General features: G+C 44.5%; 1 pseudogene; it reads right to left on the bottom strand.

Annotated features, from left to right (window-relative positions):
• The window catches only part of LOC131268266 (uncharacterized), a 52,259-nt pseudogene that overhangs the window by 10,069 nt on the left and 19,947 nt on the right, over window positions 1–22,243 (bottom strand).

Raw genomic sequence — 22,243 nt, 5'->3', positions numbered from 1 at the left:
GCTACCATTACGCTTAGTGCCGCATCCCGAGTGGATGCTGGTTGGTGGAAAATCTATCGGTTACACTAAAACAGATGCCTTTTCCGGTACTTGGAACGGATGTAGAAAATAGCGGAGCGAGAAAACATCCTCATGAGCGCATGGAAAAATCGCATAACGGATACAAACGACGAAAAAGTTTACGCCGCCCGGAGTGTGCGGTGTTATGAAAAATTAATTATCATGCTGTTTGATTTAGTAAATGCATGCGTGTATAGTTTTTCACGCATCGCCTCCACCAATCCGTTGCGCAAATGAACTGCATCCATGAATGATTCAATTAAAATAACATTCTTAATGTACGGATTTAAATCCATCGCTCCTGCACCGCCCAAATAGGAGGCCCACGTTTCATTATGCTGGTAATGTGAAAATGCAAATTAGTTCCCATTTCTGCGTGCCTTGGGCAAAACGGTTCAATTTTCCAAACTGAAAACGGTCCGATTGATGAGACACGTTTGAAATGTATAATAGAAAAAGGCGCTGGTTGTGAAAAGCTTGGGAACGAAACACAACGCAACAGGTAAGCAGATGTGTGCGTGGCGTCCATTCTTTCCCAGTTTGAAGCACGACGTCTGCATTCGTCTCCCTTTCAAATTGGAATCGTTTTAAATTAAATGCTTTTTAGAATAATTGCCGGCGTACCGTAAACGGCAGCTCTTTAATCATTGTAACTAGTTTTTCCTCGACATGTTCCACTCTGAGCTCTCCTGTCTGACATAGCGAATGCCATTCTTCGTTTGTAAAACTCTCCTCGAGTCTTTCGACTAGGTAAAGGTGGAGGCGTTGGGCGGTGGGTATATTTAATTTAATTTCCTAAATAACACGCAAATCACCGGGATTCTCCGTAATCGTCTTTTCCCGGGCGTGTAATTTCCCAATCCTTTCTAACGGGCTGCTCGGCATAATCATGCAGATTGATGATAATCCTGTAGTCGGGCAGATTATGGGCGACATTGGCGAGTGAAGCGAAGAAAAGAAAGGAAGCACACGCGGGTGGAAACTTGTCCCATGTTCCGCCCCGAGGCAGGTGAATACTACACGGGGATAGCCGCATTGGATAACTTTTTGCATAAACCACCCCCTCCATGGCCTGGTTTTTGCTTTAGTCCGAAGTCGTTGCTCATCCGGCTCAACTTTTCGTCGTTCCGATGTATTTTTCCAACGTCGTGCCTCTTGTTCCGAACGAAGGTCAGCTAGTCTGTTTTTGGACAGTGTTAAAGATACCGTAGAGAAGGGGAACGTACAAAGGAAAAGGGACGCATGCTGAACAGGATGAAAACGGTTACCAATTTCAACATGATACCCTACCGAGAAGTACCGGTGGACATTCCGAGATGTCGTTCGATTGAGGTAGGAACGCGTGTGTCCACGACGACCTGGTGAACGAAAACGAGTCGGCAATAGACATCCTACCGTCTCCGACTGGGAAGTGTCTTCTTCGGATCAGCTTTTCAGCGTGTCCATCCAGAGGGTCTCTTTTGCGGAAATACAAACCCCCGACCTATCATGCTCTAGAGTGAGGTACGACGAAGAGATTGTTGATGCTTTCGTTTTTGTTTTGTTGTTGCTTGCTCTGACATTGAAGGGACGGAGACAGGCAGCAGGAAAAAGAGGAGAAAACGGTGGTACTCGCCCAGATTTTCCACCTCGCAGGGCAACGTGATGGTGTCGCCGATGATGGCCCGTATCGACTGCGAGCGGGAGGTGAACTTCGGCTGCACCATCAGCGGACTGTCGAGGAAGTCCGGATCCAGCAGCGTGTCCGAAAGGCTATTCCCGAACGAGGTGCCTGCAAATTGAAACCGAACCACAGTTAGTTGTATATATGTGTGTACTGCGAGCCATCCTTCATTCAGTCTCCCAAAAATTTGCGATAATCGATCACTGTGAGGCAGTCTCCTTCTATAACTGTACAAAAACGGCTGCACAGGACGCCATTTGGAGTCCAGTGATGTCCTAATTAAAATTGAATATGGCACGTACACTATCGTGTACACGGATACGCGGTTCGATACCGAGAAAAACCAGGATCCCATCGCCATCACTACGCGGGCTCGAATCTGGAGTGGACGATAACGAAACTATGGTATTAAAGTTCTGTGGAGTTTTTCGAAACTGGTTGCTACGATTCGTTTCCTCGTTTATTGGTTGTCGATCACTCATTGCTTTCTGTTTTGTTTCGAAACGTGATTTGTTGCATCAATCCGATCAACAGTGGTAACTCTCTCGAACGTGATAGTGGCAAGTTGAACGCCTACCAGTTCAATCTCTAACAGGACAAAGCCTTTGTATAGTCTCGTACTGGCCGAAATTAACAGTTTCTACAGTATCAGTATCAAACGATTCATTAAATCGAGCTGGAAAGTGAATTAAATTGCAATTTTGTTTCTATCTAATACCCTCACAAAATGGTCAACAAAAAGAGAAATCTTTTCATTATGTCACCTAAAAGGTGAAATGAAACATTGATGACTGACTGATAGCAGTCAAACTAGTTGCAAAAATCTGTCAGATTGTACAATCAAAACGAACGAAACACTACACGTCAACATTAAACAAAGTACTTGAGGAGTTACAAGTGTACCATTTAATCGAAAAGTAGTACTGCAAACGTAACCCACTCTCACGTGTTAAGCTTTTCCACAAAAGGCTAAAAGGCAAACCAGGCCACATGCCATCGTTGATTGTCATAGACACCAGAAACGGAGTGTGTCGGATGTGGAGACGGTATTCCGAGGCTTGTTAAAACTGACACACATTCCGGGAGGACGTAGGCTTCGACACTTCAGTCAATGAAAACCTCGGGACAGTCGGGAACTAGAGAAGTTAGGATAAAAAGTTAATTGGCACTAGTTCGGTCGCTCAGCAAATATGAAAGAGAAGTCCAACTGATCCTTTGTAGTCGTTTGCTATCGATGTTCTTGCTTTTACTCGAATGGTTTCATTCCCACGTGTTGTCGGGCAACATCCTTGTCGACTCCGGCCACCGATGGGCGTGTGCGTGCGATCGGCGAGTTTGTCAATATTTGAACAGTGATGATGTTTAACTCAGTTCCCATCGCTCCGGTGTCCTAGCAGTGTTCCATCGGGCCGATTGCATAAATAGCTGCGAGTGGGAAATAGTTTCAGCTTCCCTGCCCACCTGCTCATTCGTCCCCGCACATATACACCTAAACACAAAAACACACATACCAGAAGTTGGTGGGAAAATGGTCCTTTCGTAACGAACCGATCAACCTTTCGTCGATGGATGCCCGTTAGTCTGTTGTAATACGCGGTCGGAATCACGGTTCTGCTGTTCAATTTTCCTCTACTTGCCGATGTAACTTCACGGCGTCAAACGTGCCACCGAATGAGGCAGAACTTTTAAGGGAAAGAGAAAAGAACAAAACCCCAAAGGGACGTTGACGAAAGACTGACGCGGGAAGTTTTCGCGTCCTAATTCATCGAGTTGATCAACCACATTTTTCCACCAACTAGTTCATGAGCTGCCTTTTAAGCTCGCATTCGTTCACCTTTTTTAAGCCCGCTCGGGAAAAAGGCGTTTGCTTTTCTGCTGGCCAGTTGTTGACACGAAACATTTTCCATCAAGTGAAGTGCCTTGAATAACGACTTGCAACAATTTGACATAAAATTCAATTTTCTATTTCTACTCGTGCCTTTTCAGGTTTCTTCCTTTGCTCTTTGGCTACCTTTTCTGAAAAAAATGGATTTTGATAGAATTGGTTAAAATGGAAAACTGTCCGGGGATCCGAATAGAAGGGTACAAAAAACGAGTGTACGAATAACGCGGTGTGTTATTTTCAAACATATTTTTAAATGTTTTGATTTGAATTTAATTCGATTCCATATTGAAAATTTCCTTTCTCTTTCCACTCCGTATCCAATTACTTATTTTTCTTTCAGCAAAGTGGCATTTCGCTTACGATGCGCAATGATTTCTACCGCCAACATAATCTAAATGCAACCCTGACATTCCATGTTTTTTTTATAAAATATTAACTATTTATTTTATAAATAGATCAGGTTTACAAACAAAAATTTTCTTTAACTCTATCATCACAAATACAGTGCACACTTAAGGACATTTACATCGATCGCAGCATCATTGTTTCCACTGATGTGGATGATGTAGTTTGCAAACAAACGAAGGACAACCTTCCGCTGCGCAATGCTTATGTTCCCAAGCACTGGGAATCGGAGACACTCGAAGGACGACTGACACCCTGGAGCTTCATTTCTGATGCGCTGCTGCAGCAGGTCCCAGGCGGCAATAACGCGAGTGCATGAGGTGAACATGTGTTCCAGGGTGTCACACTCAACACAGAACATGCAGGAAGCCGAAGCCGTGCGTCCCATCCGCATTAGCAGCTCTCCGTGCGGGATCTTGCCATTCGCAAGCAAATATAGGGTGGATCTTTGCTCCGCTGTTAGATTGGTTCGGTGGATGTCGTTCCACACCTCTTTCCAGGTTGCCTTCGTATGGGACTGAATCCTGGCTGGGGGTAGTCTGTTCACTTGCAACCTGCTGTGGATAGCTGTTTTTTTGCCGTTATTGGAGTGTACGCCAGTTGCTGAACAACACACAAGTTTCCCGCACACAAGATGTGCTCCAAATGGGAGGCTCTGATGTTCTGCAACATAGCGGTTTGTGAGTAGGGCTGCTGTCATCACGGCTGGGATGTGTAGGTTTAAGCCACCACGGTCTCGTGGCAGGGCCAGCTGCTGGAGCGAGGCACGTATACCCCCAGATCCGTTCCAGAGGAGAGACCCGATCAAACTTGTCCCCTTGGCTATGTCCATTGCGCGAGGGCCACAGACTGACGCAACAAACCATTGCTTATGGAGCAAGAATGAGTTGAGCAGCGTTACCTTTTGCAGCAGGTTTAGATCTCTCACCCTGTGCAGCCATACCAACTGACGAAAGTGGTTGGTAACAGTATTCCAATTGTGGCCCACTGTTTCCCGGATACTGTTGGAGAACAGAATTCCAAGTAAACGGAGACGTTCTACGGTGTGCAGCCATGGCAGGCAGATTCTGTTCTCGGTTGTCACCATTCCGATGTCCAGAGCCGTGGTTTTAAGGACGTTTAACCTCCAGAAGTGACTCCAAAGGCCTCAATTGCCGCTCTCACCCGCTCGATTGTGGAAGGGGAAGTATTCACCACGGAGACGTCGTCAGCATACGCGTTGATCAAATCATCCTGATCGCGGCATATATCTTCGAGTCTCTTGATGAGGGGGTGAAGGTAGAGGATGAACAGGTGCATTGACATGGGATCTCCTTGTCGCACGGAACGTTGGATGGGATAGGCAGATGATAGGGAGCCATTTACAATAACACGGGACAAAGATTGCTCACCAATTTTCCTCAAAGCCGCACTAGTGCGGGATTAAACCCTAATGAATCCATCGTTCCAAACAGGAAGCCCCTGTCAACACGGTCAAACGCCTGCGAGAGATCGAAACAGACAAGTTTTGCACACTTCTTCTTCCGTTTGAGTTCGAATATTCTCTCCTTAACAGAGAGCACAGCTTGGAAGATATTGCAGGGTTTATTGCTACACTTCTGCGACGGTGAAATGATCTGCCACCTAGCAATAATCCTCTCAAGCCGCTGCCTCAGAATTCTGGAAAGCAGCTTGTAGTCAGTGTTAAGCAGAGACATCGGACGGTACGAAGATAGTGTGCACCCATCTCCCCTTTTCCTCGCAAGCACTAAGACCCCATCGACAAAGGCCGCCGGGAAACGACCGTTGAGAGCCTCGTTGAGAATCAATATGATTTCTCTCCAAATTATCCCAAACGTTCGCTGATAAAATTCAATAGGAATTCCATCCGGCCCAGGAGACTTTCCAGATTTCGATTTTCCAATTGCATGAAGGACATCACCGTAGGTGATCTCATCCATGCAATCGTTGTTGATTTCGCAATCTTCGGGGATTAGACGATGACAGGCAAAAGTATCGTCAACGTTTGTTGTCTCGTCGGTGTATAACTCCATGTGGTACGTTTTTATTTTTTTTGTACGATCGACCTCGAAGGCGACCTCTCTGACCTTTTGTTCCCATCCCGCATGTGATCCCCTGAGAGGATCAACAGACCAAAGTTATCCTGCTCTTGACGATGGACTCAAACGGGATACAATTGACATGGTTGCCCACCAATTGATTTACTCCCGTTTACTACCCCCTAAAAACCTTCCCGAAACACTCGCTGGAAGCTGTGCGTTTGCAGTAGCGAGGTCGCGTCTGGCATCCAGCTCCTGCTCGTTGACCTCCTCGAGCACGCGTAGCATCGCCTCGTTTCTACGCTCGAGCACTTCATGGTTTCTTCGTCGGACAGTCCTGTTCCGCAGCCGTCGGATGCGTTGGAAAATATTTCGATGTTCTCTGTTCCAGGCTACTCTTGCATTAGGCGCCATTGCATGAAGCCGGGCAGCCAGAGCCGATCGATGTCTCGGGATGCCCCCAATTCGCCTGGGCCGATTCTGTCCCCGTCTCCCCGCCGCCTCCGCTGCGTCTGCTCTTGTCGCTGCTGCTGCTGCAGTAGCTCGTTCTTGCTGCTCGACTCGCCATTCGTGCTGTAGCACCCTGGTTTTTTCCGAAGCTGCTGTTGCAATGCGATTCCACGACTCGCGACTATGAAGCATATACGCTTGCAGGTTGTCCGCTGAGACGGGGATCAGCCCGAACCCACACAGCAAACGGTTGCGAACCTCGTCAAACCTAGGGCATTCGAATAGCACGTGCTCTGCCGATTCGACGACCCCTGTACATCTGATGCAGTCCGGGGATTGAGCAAACCCCTTCACGAACAAAAATTCGTGAAAGAATCCGTGACCCGTGAGTACCTGAGACAGGTGAAAGTTAACCAGCCCATGACTCCGGGTTGCCCATGGCTCTATTTCGGGTAGAAGACGATGCGCCCACTTTACGAACCGGCTAGCTGACGTCTGCATGGCGATGTCATCTCACTCAAGTTGCCACCTCGAGTATGTGACAGTTCGTTGCTCCTTTCGTATATCTTTTGCCGCTCTTCTCGTTTAACTTCTGGCTTCGTAGCATCGGTGGTCCTCGTTGATCAACAAGCATATAGGTGGCATGCTTGCTACAACGCTGGCAACCTCATATCTCACACTCCGGAAACAGCTAGCGACCATCTTAGTTGACATGCGGTCCACGCGGTTTAATAGTCTGCGGTTGCTTTGGATATTCAGCGCTGAGTACCAAGCTGGCACCGCATACCGCATTATGGAGGAAGAAACGCTCGCCAATGTTCTCCTACGGGTACTAGATAGGCCACCGTGGTTTTTCAGTAGATACTGAAGAACCCTGTTCACTTTGGTGGCTTTCTCCGTGACGTGTATAATATGCGGTGTCCACAGGAAATGGTCCTCGATCTTGACACCCAGGTATCGAGTACTGCGCTGCGAACTGATGACGACGTCCCCGACACGAACAGGAATGCGCGAATGTCCACGCCGCAGGCTACTCACCATCACAATCTCGGTTTTGTCAACCGCCAGCGATAACGAGTGATCCTGTATCCACCGCTGCACCGAGGTGATAGCACGACTAGCTTCATTGGCTGCTTCCTCCGGTGTGCGACCAGCGACGGTCAGCACAAGGTCGTCGGCAAACCTCACGATGGATGATCCCGCTGGCAGCTCCACGTCCAGCACACCGTCGTACAATGCGTTCCACAGCGTCGGACCCAATATCGAGCCCTGTGGCACCCCAGCTGTGACTGCACGCGATCTGGTCCCCGTATCAGTGGCGTAATGGAGCACTCTGTTTTCGAAGTAACTTCGGAGGATCCACATCAAGAAGTCGGGTGTCTGCTTGTTGTGAAGAGCCTCTCCGATCACGCTCCAACTAGCCGAGTTGAATGCATTTCGTACGTCTAATGTCACTACCATGCAGGATCGCGGATCTCGCTGATTGGTCCGCCCAAAAGACATTGCATGTCTGCCTCTAGTCACCACCTCCTAGATCGGCTCCACCGTCGATCTCCCCTTTCGGAACCTCCCCACACACCCTTGTTTCGTTAATCCGTGTAAAGTCCTCGGAGAAACGCCTCTGAAGGAGTAGCATTTCTCCTTTTATACGGTTGATATTGACCAACTCGATCTAACTTCGCATAGAGAATGTTATGCTGCAAGCGAAACATGGAGTATTTTTCATTCGTTTTCCATCGGAAGAACGATTTTATTTTTGGTTTGGCGAAATAAATTCACCATTCCATCAAGGAGCCAAAGCTCCTTCGCTGTTTTGTCCAATAGTTCCACTTACATCTAAACTCCTCTATGTTTTCGGCTGTCAAGATATGTGGCCGAAGTTGCCAGTATCCATTTTGCCGCATCCGAGGTATGTTTGGAAGGCAGATGCGCACCGTTAGCGCCTTATGGTCCGAGAAAGACAATACGTGCATGTCTGTTGCACGCAGTTGATCCTTCATGTCCTTAGAGACGTAGCAGCGATCGATGCGAGAGCCCGAACCACGTGTGATGTGAGAGAACTCTACAAAGTTTCCTTTGAGAGCCTCCCAGCTGTCACACAACTGCATACTGTCAACAAAGTTTTGCAAAGTGAGACTCGTATTCCCTATACCCGTCGCGTCCTTGGACTTCAGCACGCAGTTGAAATCCCCTGCAAGGATGACCGGTCCCGGTGCATTCCGCAGGTAGTACGCCAACGAGCGGTTGAAAAAGAGTTCCCGCTCAGCTCTGTTTTGACTTCCCGAAGGAGCGTAAATGTTGCATAGCGTGGAAGAATTCTCAAGCCGGACGCAGATTAGTCGTGAGTCCAAGCTACGTTCGACGTGAGAAAATTTTTAGTTCCCCGCAAGGCGATCGCTGTACCTCTCCTTGTGTGATTAATGTTTATTACAACATTGTACCCAGGGAGCACTAAGTCTTTGACAGAAACTTCTTGTAGGAAGATTATGTCTGTGTCAAGAGTGCGTATAAATGTCCGTAGTGCATCTAATTTGGTGGAATTGGATATCGCATTGATGTTTATCGATGCGATCGTCATTGATGTCAACAACTCATCCATCTCCACCCAACTACTGTGCGTCCACTTCCATTACCCCAGTCGGTTTCGCTGCCGTAGCGTTGGTCTTTTTGGGAGGTCGACCTGGCTTACGCTTGATCGGTTCCTCCCCCACGTCGCTGTCCGTCTGTTCGTCCGTTTTTCTCTTACCTGCCACTGTTTGCCAGGAAAGGGATGAAGGTGTAGCGGAAGGTGAAGGGACACGAGGGGTTTTGAAATTCGATGAGGCATCGGCGTCCACCTGAAGTCCGGTGTTGTCCATCTTGGTGCTGCTCGATGCTGCCGGTACGATCAACGCACTTGCCCGGATGAAAGATGCCACTGCCGGGACGGTCCGTGTACTAGCCGCAACGCTGGTGAAAACGGTGCTGAAAATGAACCATAAAGTAGCATGATTGAAAACAAAAGGGTAAGTTCAGCTGCGCGTGGAGTTGAACTCGATAATCAATCGTGTTCTATCATTAAATAGTGAAAATAGGACAGTGAAAGGAAATGGCCGATAAAAAAATAAATGAGAATTGTCCGATAAAACGGACACAAATTTTCGCCGGCATTCTCATCAACTGCTGATTAAATTACCGGAAGGCTCGAGAAAGATGTCGGTATGGAAAACAAATCGCCAATGGCATCGTGAAATCGTTATAAAATCGTAGTAAAATTCGAGAAGAAAACACAAACGCAAACGGAACAAAAACAGGCAAACAGTGTTCCGTTTTTGAACTTTTGATTGTTTGCCTTGCTTCGTTGTAGTGTGCCTTGATTTGGCTGATTCTAAATTTTCCACTACCAAACCCAGGTGTGCCACGTGTGCCAACATTCGCCCGAAAAGGCCAGCTCTTCGTGCGCTTCAAAGGGCCGGCGCAAACCAAACACAAACAACACAAAAGCAGCCTCCCCAGCAAACATACCGAATGCAAACTCTCCTTCTCCGCCAGTGGTCGGGAAAAGAATTAAAAGGAAACTCATAACACCTTCACTATGGGAAAATTGCAGCAGCTCCGAGGTTGCAGGTGCCTCGCCAGGCGGACAGACGTTCTCCCTGAGAGACGTTCTCCCTGGTATACCATTCCTCTCCGACACAAGAACCGACTGGGGGTTGTTTGGCGTGTGATACATTGAAAAACCTTTCCGCATGCATTAAGCTCGATGCTATCAATTTAAACAGCATAATATTTTACTATGATGTCGGTTTTTGGCGCAACGCGGGAACGGCGAGGATTTTTCCTCGACTTGCAAAATCCCTCAATCCCCTACCGTTCAATCTGCAACAAACAACCGAACAGTCGAGAGGGGGCTATAAATATTTCCATTATCACACACGACTTACTTTCGACTCCCGAAAAGCTAACCGACAAACATTCAACCCAATATAATCACGCGCTCGTCAAGCCGTATCTCGGGCGACAGTGGGGAGTGAAAAGGAAAATCGAAATGAAATAACTCGAAAGGACATACGACTCAAATTTGGGAACGTGGTAGTTTGGTGGTTTTTCCCGAACTCCATATGGAAAACCCCAACGCGCTCCGTTTTATTCCAATAAATTATTCAAATGTTAATTTGAATGGCTTCGCGTATCGATGTAAAGCGAAAAAGCGTTCCTTAACCAGGCAATCAGGACTCACTCCAAGGAATGGGTCGGTGTGTTTTATGTTTTTACCCTTTTTTATTTGGTGTGTTTCTGTTGAGTTTCTCCCCGTGAAACCAAACAACTTCGGGTGATTAAGTACGATATACGAAGTGTGGCATATGTTTTCCCACCTTCTGCGTCGCGGGAAAATTGATCTACCATGCAAACGTTGGAAAATGGTGTTATTGTGCGCCATAGTCATAGTTTTTCAGCCGCAATTTTTCGTCCTGTCATCCACGCGCATACGTTTGCGATTGCCAATCCTGGCCTGCTTCAACGCTCGCTGTGCAATGTGGGTTAATTAAATATTGAAATTATTATTTATTTTCAATAATGAATAAATCTTTATTGAAACTGGCTCGAAACGAGCGAGAGCTGGTAATGGAAAGCAGACAATAGGCAAGCAACTGTTTCCGGTGTGGTTGTGTTTGTGTGATTTTCCGGTGTGTAGTTTTCCTCTCTCCGAAATCCCGACACCAATTTATTACCGCTCCGAGGAGAAAAAAACGGGTCAGACACATTTTCCACCCGAATTATCTGATGTGAGTACGCACGATTCCATGAAATGCGGAGCACAAATTGCGTTCGGGGTGAGCAGAGGGATGGTGGTACCATCGTCGTAATTACTGGAAAGTGTGGTCTTACAAAAGTGTGAAATTTACGTGGTCTCGAGACAACAAACAAGGAATAATGAGATTTATCTTTAGGCTGTGTAATGGAGTTTCGATTTTAACAATTTAACAACATGAAATAATTTAACAGTAAAATCCCATTTATAAACTATACAGGTAAGAAAGTAGCATACAACTAGAACACGTAATAATTCCTGAGTTTTACTTATAGTCCCTCACAATTTCGATAAGTGCATTGATTCGCATTTCTAAAGCTTCGTTTGGGGAAAAGAGGCAGCCATTACCGCATTACCGGCCGCAGTTAGGGCTTCAATTCAAAGATTTGCATAATCAATGAACATATTCCAGTGTGCCGAGACAAGTACTGTAATACAAGAGAAGAATAAATGCATATACTGACTTGCAATCTATAGAAAACAGTTCAATACTGTCTAGATAGTTTCATCTTTGCGTGTTGTGCACAACAGAATCAAACATAGTTATAAAAACGGCCAGAATCAAACATAGTTATAGATTAAGCAACTTCAACGGAAGTAACCTTAACTTTCTTTACAAAACATTATTCGTGCTTCGTAACCTATTTCAATTTCGCCTCGGTCTAATAGCGCTTCATGCATCACAACATCCAACAATGTGATGCATGATACATGTAAGTAGGGTGACGTAAACTTTTGTGCCATCCTGTTCTGCTATCGTATGTTAAGAATACTGTGCGAAATACCCTTCATATATCAAACATATCAAACTGTATGAGTTTTACTCCGAACTGACCAACAGCTTTTTTACGTATGAACTAAAATTCCTACCTGCCTCTTGGCCCCAGAAATAACTCTAACTGTCTGCACCACGATCGATAAATTTGCAGATAGTGCAATGAGAAGCCGAGCCGACCAGTCCGTGTTAATAATCAAGTACAGCGGCGCCACCAAATGGAGTATCACGCTTCGAGAGTTAATGAGCGTTTCCCGTAGTTCGAAACCACTGGGCCTGGAGATTTTCCAACAATTTCTATGATTCTCCAAAGGTAGTTTCGAGTGTGCATCGATTCGGATATTTCCCACGCATTATTTCTTGCTCTCTCGTTAAAGCTGGTGTGTTTCGGAAGGTTTGCTACGATTCACGAAATGCTGGCACGTTGGATGGTACGATGGGTTAACTGATTGAACTCAGGGCGAGGTACTATGGGCTCCAAGCACTGACGAAATGTTAAACTTTCCCCAGACAAGGAATCCATCGCAATCCCGGTGTGTTGAGCAGAGGGAAAAGGTGCGATGAGATATTTGTGCTGGAACGATACTCGGCAATGTGCAGTCTTTACATCGTCGGTGAACTTCTTGCGCTCGAGTCTTCCCCGCATCGCCAGTAGAACGGGTAAAGACCGCAGATGATACTCTGGTCCTGGCTTGATGGACCGTTGCGTGGCGTGGAGTATTTTAGTAATTCGATGTTTTCGCCGGTCGTATTTGTTACGCTGCGGACGTAGGAGGTAAAACCCTACGCCTGGGCTTACAGCCATGCTCTGAAACCTGAGTCAAACGGACTGAGGACGGAGTAATATGGCAGAAAAAAGGGCGGGGGCTCGACGGATGGAAGCTGGCACGATAACAAGGAGCGCTAGCTGCTATCGAGCGGCTCGGCGTGAAATGTAATCCTTTTATTTTGTAAATATTTGTACAACACGTGATTCTCATTTCTTACAGGCATTCTTCAAATTTTACCAACCCGCCAAAGGTTTCGCATGCCGACGAGTACTGCGCACTGCTTCTCCTTCTTTGTGGACAGACAGTTTTTGTTGCCCCTGGGTTTTCGGCAAGGGAATCCGGATTAGACAACTCGATTCTGACAAGACAAACAAGCGGCGCGATGTTGCCGGAATGTCGGAAGGCTTTAATAACTTAGGGGAAGATTTACAGTTTGTATGTTGAACATGTGATGCTTTCGTTTTTTCTTTAGATTTTTTTTTGCGTTTACTTGCTTACATGTACAGGATATTTACAGGTTACAGGATATTCAAGCTTACCTCCCTCCCCCTCCCAAGTTGGTTTAGGAAAATTAAAAAAAACCCATTTTATTAAAACGGACAACTCCGCGTCAACTCCTGACACGATACGGCCTCATTGTTTGGTAGGAAAAAAGCTGTCGATATTTCGTTTTTTATCAACCCAATTTCGCGCATTAAGTTTCCCAGGACGCCTTCATCCCTATGTTCCTCCCCGTCCTCAGGATAATCCATAATTAGCTATGCAAGCTAACACCCTTTAGAATTTTGGGGGTATTTTCGTACAACAGAAAAATGGATCGCCCCGAAGATGGAATATGTGGTCGGAGTCAAATTTTTCATCATTTCTTTCTTTTTTTCAAAAATTTGAAGTCAAATTTTTCATCATTCATTCAGTCTTTCTTTAAAGACTCTTCTTTTGCCAGGGTTCAGGTGCTGGGCCTACGTGGAATGCATCTTTTTGAAAAAGGGTTTCTGAATGTAACGTAAACGCAGAGTAAACACCTAAATCAGCGATGTCCGGACATCGTACGACCTAGCGCACAGTGGGATGTGGGCCTTCAAGCTAACGGACTTTAGATAACATTGGCATGTGCTGAGGTGCTTTTAATTTTATTTCTTTTGAAATATGTATCAGGATGTAAACTTGAGATCGTAAACTTAGAGAAAGCGAGTTTTAACGCTTTGAGAAGAATATTTAGCAAAAAGAGGAAGAAACGTTAAAGCTGGTTTTTGTTCTTAGCTAGTTTTGTTCGTCGACGTTATATGTTGAACACTTTGTGTGCCAACCTGATCGGAGTTAGAGGCTGATTTTTAAATGCAAATCGGCTGATCCCAAACCAATCCCGGCCTCAAATTATTGGTTCTTTGTGAATTTGCACAGAGCAAATATTTGTCTTCAATTAAAATATCATTCAGCCCCGTCGATCCTCTTTCAGCTGATGCGTTACCATTTTTGCAAACCCTCCTTTCGTACCTTATCTTATTCGGACAACAATGTGCCGTTAGGATCGCGCGAGCATAATATACGAAAGCTTTTCGACGCCAAACCTCGAACAGGTTGTGATATCAAAATTGACAGGTCGATTGTTTTGGTACACGCGAACATTCAATTACGGCCGTTCAGGCAAACCCAAGCGAACCCGTGCTGATTGAAGGACTCTATTTGCCAAAGTTTTGTTGGTGGGTTCATTAGCTGCGCGTATTTAACAATCAAACATTTATTGCATTTTTGTTCACAAACCTGTTTGATATAATTGAATATTTTTTTCAAAAATCCAAGGGTTTCATGTAAAAATAACGGAAACGGTTATTATAGAAATGATATTCTTTTGAGGAGTTTATTTCCTACTCGAAACGCTTACGAATACAATTAATAAAAAAGCAGAGGAAAAGATAAATCAATGTAATCTTCACTATGTCGTAAATTTACAAATACTTAAGGGTAATTGACAATCTCGCCTAGTGCAATTCTTTGCAACGGAATGTAAACTAGGTTCTTTAAGTGAAAGGCCGATTTTCTTCACGGACCAACACGGAAACGACATCAGCTGACTGGTGAAAGGAAACCCCATCTCCATCAAATTACGAAATCATTGCGATACGAAGGTGTGAGACGTTAATGATGACGGAGAACCCCTACCGGAAGGTGAGTGGAAAACGCGGGTGTCCTTCGACCTGCGGAGGAAGCAGGTTTGTTATTGTTGAAGGATGTCTCTTCTCGTTTTGTATCGGCGCGCCACACGACATGCTAAAAATTAATGATCTGGAGTGATTCGCTCGCTCTCGGGGGGAATATGATACGACAACAAAAGCAAAGCCACGACGGACGGCACGATGGGCAAGTGCGAGTACCTTTTAGTCTGAGATATTTTTCTTCTACTTTCCAATGTTCACTAATTGGACTGTTACAACTTAAAAAGACGTCATCAATTTATCGTAATCAATTTATAATAGTTCGTTTATGAAATTTCCATCAATTGCAAAGGATAATTGAAGGGAGTTTATTGAGTTAATATCTTGTTATTCAGAACACGAAACACGATAACTACGAACTAATTTAAATTCATGATTTTGTGTTAAAACTATACTAAAATGAGACTGGTTTAAATTTCAAAAATTCTTTCCTTATTTTGGGAAGTACAAATGCAGACTCATAGTGCCTACAAGATCTTCTTAACCAGGTATCATTATGTTGCTACCTGCTAGCCGAAAAAGGCAATAGTTAGCAGGAAAAAGTGGCGAAAAGAACATGATTCGACGCAGGCAAATAATGATAGATCGTTTTGACTTCCGCGTTGAAGCATTTCTACATTTGGCTCTGGCTTGAACAAGAAGCTGCAAAACTTCCACACCACTTTGTCATGCTCACGAATGTTGTCTTCTCCGAGAAGGCGGTTCGGTTAGTTGGAGCCATTATCCTGATTTAAATTGCGTTGCTTTATCAAACGACAATGTTCTCTGTCTTCTGTGTATACGTGGGTGTGCCTCTCGGTGTCTTTTTACCCCAGCTGGGTAGAAGAAAGGACTTGGTTTTGAATCGGAGTCCTTCGCCCTCCCTCGGTTGTAAGACTTAACACACTCATTTCAAATGATCAAGGACACTTATTGGAACCGAGGGACCTGTCAGGACTTTCGCCTCCTTTGATCACGTCGCGAGCTGCATCAGAAGTTGATGATGTTTGATTTGTTTCCTTGTTAGTCAGAAACGCTCAGGAGATTGCGACCCCACCGGCTGTTTCCGATGAGTTTGTTTGTACTGTGCCGATCCGGTCTGTTCGTCTGCCAAACTGTTTGGGCAAACAACATTAACAACGGCGCGTCTCAAGGTGTCGTCGGGCTGCGTGAGTGTCACCATGGGTCAACCGGTTCGACCTTGTACCATAAGCAATTATTGATATCGGCCTCGAGTTCATGTAGGATCGAGCAGGTCCAACACCAACCAACTTTGGAAGGCGAAGACGGATGAACATTGTCCTGTCAATATTTGAGTTCGTAACGGGAGGTCGATGCAGCTGATAGAAACAAAAACTGCTCTCTTCACCCGAGCCTTGGCGTTGCGAGGAGGGTTTCCTTCATTTATTGGGAAACGACCGAGACTTAAAGAACGAACAGTAGGAAACAATTCGCCAGACAGCATAATCAATATCGAATTGGTGCTGCACTTCATCGGTGGTCGAAGGTCTTCTTCGTTAAGGTAAGAACTTAAATATAGTTTATTTTGCTCTGATTAAAAGGTAGGTTGTGCAGCTTAAGAAAATTGAAATATAATCAAACGAAAGAGAAGCTCGGAAACACGCAACAAGCAAAATACATTCGAAATCTACGTAACGCCAGTGTCATGGGCAATCCAATACGCAATAAATAATGTTCAAAACCTAGATTATGATAAAAACTAAGGGTGATACATTGCTCTCCATATTAATGATGGCTAAATCCGTTGTTTCAGATATTAGACTACACAACACAGTCCCTCTGCCATTAAACAAAGGTCTATCGACCCAGTTTCATCTCCTTATTTTCCGTTTCTCCGGGTGTCATGGAGAGTAGGCAAAAAAAAGTACAAACTCAAACCATTTTCCAACTAGTACACTTAATAAATTTATATACTCACTTCCGTGTCATTAGTTTCGAAGCGTTTGAATTCATATGAGTTTGGGAGCGGAGGTTTCTACCGTTGTTATGCTGTATACCGGTTTTTTATGCTCTCGTGTCTGGAAGCTTTTTCGTTCGTTTTTGTCGAGAAAAAATATAGTAGCTGGCATCCCAGGCCGGGTCTCATTCACAAAACCAACCAATGGTAAATATGATGGCGGTGTATGGATGACAAATTAAAAATTTACGTTACAAAATATCTCTCTGTTTACCAGGTGAAATGGGATAATGTCATATACATAACCTCGCATTTGCCAAATGTTTGCAGGAAAGGTGAAAGTCAGGACGGAAGGGGCGACCCAGAAAAAGAGGACAATGTCGGGAGGATATTGACGCATAGTTATTCATGATGATGGTTTAAACATTGAAAAAAGACTCGTAGTATACGCTTTATATGTATAAATTTTTAAATTACATTAAAGATTGCGTTGTGAATATGTTGTGTATTGTGAATATAATACTCTCACGTATGCACTACCGCATACATGTAACAAAGGAGATTTGTTCGGTGGGGATTTTCCGCCTAGGGACATTGTTCCGCATTGTATGAGGTGAAAAGTAAAGTTCAGGTGTCACAGTGAACAGGGTGTTGTGTCCTCTTGTGCCCCGCACACACGCACACATAGTGCCCTACTGGCACGGTGAACTTCAGAGGTTTGGCTGATCAGCTAATGTGAAAATCCGGAATGCAACCGGAATAGAGGAATATAACGAAAAAATCTCCATTCACACATCAACGTCGGGGAGAAGTTAGTGAGTTTTACAGTTGGGGTGCCTCGAAGTGGGTGAAGGGAGAGGGTGGTGGACGCGGCCGGAACAAATGCAAAATGCATCACGCAACATTGATACGAGTTGGGGCAGGATCTGATTCTGTAATCCCTAATCCTCCGTCCGAAGTTCAAATGACCGGTGGAAAAATTGGGAATCCCATCAGCTTACGTACTTTTCCCCGGTACTTGTCCGTTTAAACATCATGGTGCCGTTGGGGGAAGGGTATACGAGGGAGGAAACTCTTCCTCACCTAGTCCGCAGTTTCGGGCTTCTTTGTATAGGTTGGCACCACCGAAGGCTTTTGCGCCGCTCCTTTTTTATCTGTCGCTCTTATCACTCAACACGCATTGGTCGGGAAATCAACGTGCAAATCGGAAAATGCGTTGAAGAGAGGGAGAAGGTAGATAACAGCAGCTTTTGGCAGATAATCGATCACTGTTCGGGTCGATTCGCTCCACTTTCTGGGACCATCGGGGGGTTTTATTTTTGGGTGAATGTTCGGTGACGCACTTTTCGTACGTGTGCTTGGGCAGCGTGTATGTGTACTCCATGAACTGAGCCTGGAACCTATCCTGGGAGAGAGGTTGAGTGGTTAATTAATTTAGTTATAGATACAGTGCAGCCGCTGCAATCGGTGAGAATGCAACATGACGCTTTTCAGCCGATAGTGGGGATTACATCCACCAACCGCAAAAAGCTTTTCCTATCGGGGTAGAGAAGACCAGACCGAAGAGAAAAAAATTCAATAGTCAGAAACGAAACCAAAGAAAAACGAACGAAATTGAAATTGAATGTCCCATCTCTACTACGCACAACATAGAAGAACAGTAAAAAAAGTACTAGTAAAAGCACAAAAAAAAAGTAAAATTTACTCGTTCCTCTCCCACTTTTCTTTCTTATTTCAGTTCAGTTTGGTCTCCTCGATGCATGATTTCATGAGAATCCTAGCAATTAATTTCAGCTTCAAAATGAAGACACCCTTGCTTTCTGAGAGAAATAACAGTATGTTCATTCGAAGCAATGACTACATCCAAATACAGTCCTGTAGCGCGCAGTTCGTCGCCTGTCCCTTGTAGAAAGCGTACACGAACGCATTCATGACCAATTTGTTGCTCTCGGAAATAACGAGTTTTTGTGAACACCACGGATGTACCGAGCAATCTTGGTGCGATGGAACCTGCTCGGTTTGGTAGATGAAGCACTTTGGTGACATTATTCTAACGGCTTTTCTTTGCAAGAAAGTTACCGAGAATCGGTTATACTGGAGTCCGAAAACATATATTTATGTTCATTCATGCGGGATTTGATACAAGCGAGGGACACAAATGTGCGTGTTATGATTTTGCACGAACGTAACGACTATGCTAATTTAAGGAAGATATTGTCACACTCCAAAAAACACAGATTTTATTATTCGATAATGTTCCTTCTAGTTTTGATTAAATATAAAACGTTACTCGAAGCACGCAAAGCCAGAATTGCAAACACTGCAATGAAAGCATGTAAACGCTCAATTCAATCGTTTTCCTCTGGCAACTGTCGAAGCAAATGCGTGTCTTCACTATATACACCCATGCCGCGAAACTTCCCCGGGCCAGTCCTTTTTTATAATAAAGGACTTTTTCTTTATCGCCAATGATGCTTCCTCCCGCCGGAAAGTGTTTTATCCATTATGCTGCACACTATCAGCGAGCGTCTTTGCATGTGTGTGTGTTTGTGTCTGTGTAAGTGTATACTCTACAAGGCAAGCATTGAAAAGGAGCATTATACCGTCTTGGATAGCTGGAGGACATCATGTGAAAATTGTACGTTTTTTATGCTTTTCCTCTTTGGTCATAGAAATACTAGCTATCGTGCCACGTTTGCTTTAACTCAGCATTTTCTACCTCTGTGTCGATACTTCTCGGTTTCCCCGTTCCCCTTCTCGGTTGCTTCAATGTTTTCCCTTATGCTGCAGCTTCTGTGCCTGCGTTTCGTGTCATTCTTCTGTTTCGCACGGCTGCTTAGCACAGGAGGGTTCAATGGTTGCTACTGACGTGACTTTCTTCGACACTATCTCTACCAATGATGAGCTTCCAGCCTGCCAGGAAGTTATTATCAGAATAGATTGCACTTACCGACCGCGCTAGTTGCAACTTGTGCCGTGAACGTGGTAGCGAGAAAAATCCCAGAAAGTGCATCGTTGAGTGCTGGAGAATGAGATCGCAAAGAGGGAGCAAATTTAGGGATTGGATCTTGCGTTTACGTTTATACTTTGCTTCACTGTGGTTAAATAATTTGTTTTAATAATTAGCATGCTTTTTTAATGTTAGAGATTACAATTTTCACGATTAATTTTTTATATTGACATGATTATTACAGATTGCTGTTTCTTTAATGTTTTAATTTAAATACCATAAATGCTGTCTGGCACGTTTTGATCGTTTACCTATTGCAGATTTTTGTTCATTTGCAGGTACCACTGTGAAACGTAATTCTGCAATATTTGCTGTGAGAATATTATGCTTTCGTCACGCCCCTGAATTCAGGTTCCAAAGCACTTATTGGGGCTTTAAGGTGTGAACATCAACTCATCGCACCGAATTCCCTAGTTGAGCGACAAAGAACGTTCAACGTTTCATCTTCTACATTAAAATGCAGTTTAAATCTCATTTTTGATAGCTTTGCCCTTCGGATGCTGCTTTGACACTGTCAATAATTGTGATTCAAAATCGATATCGCGTAGCTGCTCCCCAAACGCTCTGATTCTTCATATTACCATTTGCTTTCATTTCAGTTTGTCGTATACGTGCATAAAAATAAAGGATTCTTTATGGTGTATTTTTCTGGATTTTTACTCGTCTCCTCATTTTCGTTAAACAGTTCCCAGTTTAACAGGGCGCCATGCGGGGCCATATAAAAATGAACTGCTTTTTATCGCCTCGGTGAATATTTGCCATTTTCCCACTTCGTTGCAGTCTGCACCGTTCAGCGTGAATGCTGCCAATGGGAAAACATTATCGGAGATGTTTGGTGTCCTTATCACATTACCAATGCACCAGTACAGCTTTTCCAGCCGCATCTTCGTCATTTCCTAGGTTTTCCCTCGAACATAAAGCGATCGTTTGTAGACGGTAAGAGCTTGGGATACGGATCCCTCGTCGCTCCACGGCGCCATAAATTTGACGAATTTCTGTTCAACCTAGACGTCGTCTGCTTGTCCCTGCTGTTTTCCACCACTGGATTCATCGTCAACCCGCCCATCGACGATGATTCGGGCGGATAAAGTCAATCGTGGCAAGCGAATTCCTGACGTAATCAATAATAACAAGCGAAAAACACAATTCGTTTTAGTGCTGATCCCATACGGGTAATTTTATAACATTTTTAGTGTTTCCTGGTGAGAGGGTGCGGTTACAAGCCTTCTTTATTTAAATTCGATTTTATTCAAAGTTGATTCGTTCGTTATCCTTTCATCTATTGGATGGCTTAAGTCGATATTAGTTATGTATATTTTTTATCGGCTACGCCACTTTTACTTTACTGGATGCGGTGGATAAATGATTGGCAAAAAATTTAACAAATCGAAGGACAAAGAAAAGGAAACGAAAAATCGGCGAAATAATCCTGACGTGGGTAGCAAAAAAATCAAATCCATCGTGGACAATCGGTCCTGACCTCGATTTCGGATTGGTAGGGTAGCTATATCATTCGAGTTTTTTGCTCACCATTTCTTGGAAGTGCTGAAAATGATAGCTTTAGTATGACGACCGGTTCCAAGGTAACGGTTCTCTTGTTGCGCTGGTCAAATATGGCCGATCGTAAATTCATTAAACGATTTGTGTCCGTCTGCAGTGACATTTTGCCCCATGATTTTCTGGTGAACGTTTTGATCGGTGCAGAAATGTAAAATACATATTTTTTATTTATTTTCAACAGAACCAGTAAGGAATTTGTTGAAAAAATGTTTGTCAATACGAGGAGAAGCTCTTTGTTTTCTTTGATTTAATGAATATTTAGAATCCAAGCTCGTGATTCTCTGCTGAATGCTGGGCATAGTTGTTAATGAAATAGTAAAATTAGTTGCACGCCTTATCAGCATTATTTGGATTCAGGATTTTATGAAGCCACACTGTATCCGTATGTTTCATACTGCAGGGTAGATCCATCATCATCACTTGCAGTGCAGCCGGCAAGCCCCGTATCGGTAGCATCGCTGGACATCGTTATCGTTACTGTCATTACCAAAATGGTCACGGTAAAATATGGTCTCTGTATGCTGAAACAGATGCCGTCGATCACATACGATCGTGGAGGCAAATAGGGGGTAAAGTGTCGCAGATCCGATGTGCTCCGTCTCCGGGAGTCAACTCGCTCTCGACACTCGGCGCTGTTGGCGGAAAGTAGTCGAACACAGTTCCGGTTCCCACACATCTCCTTCATTCAGGAATTCGGACCCTCATGCCATTTGTTGACCGTATC

This window comes from Anopheles coustani, chromosome 3, assembly GCF_943734705.1.
Source record: "Anopheles coustani chromosome 3, idAnoCousDA_361_x.2, whole genome shotgun sequence".
Classification (NCBI taxonomy): domain Eukaryota; kingdom Metazoa; phylum Arthropoda; class Insecta; order Diptera; family Culicidae; genus Anopheles; species Anopheles coustani.
This window is presented reverse-complemented; position numbering and strand designations above follow the sequence as displayed.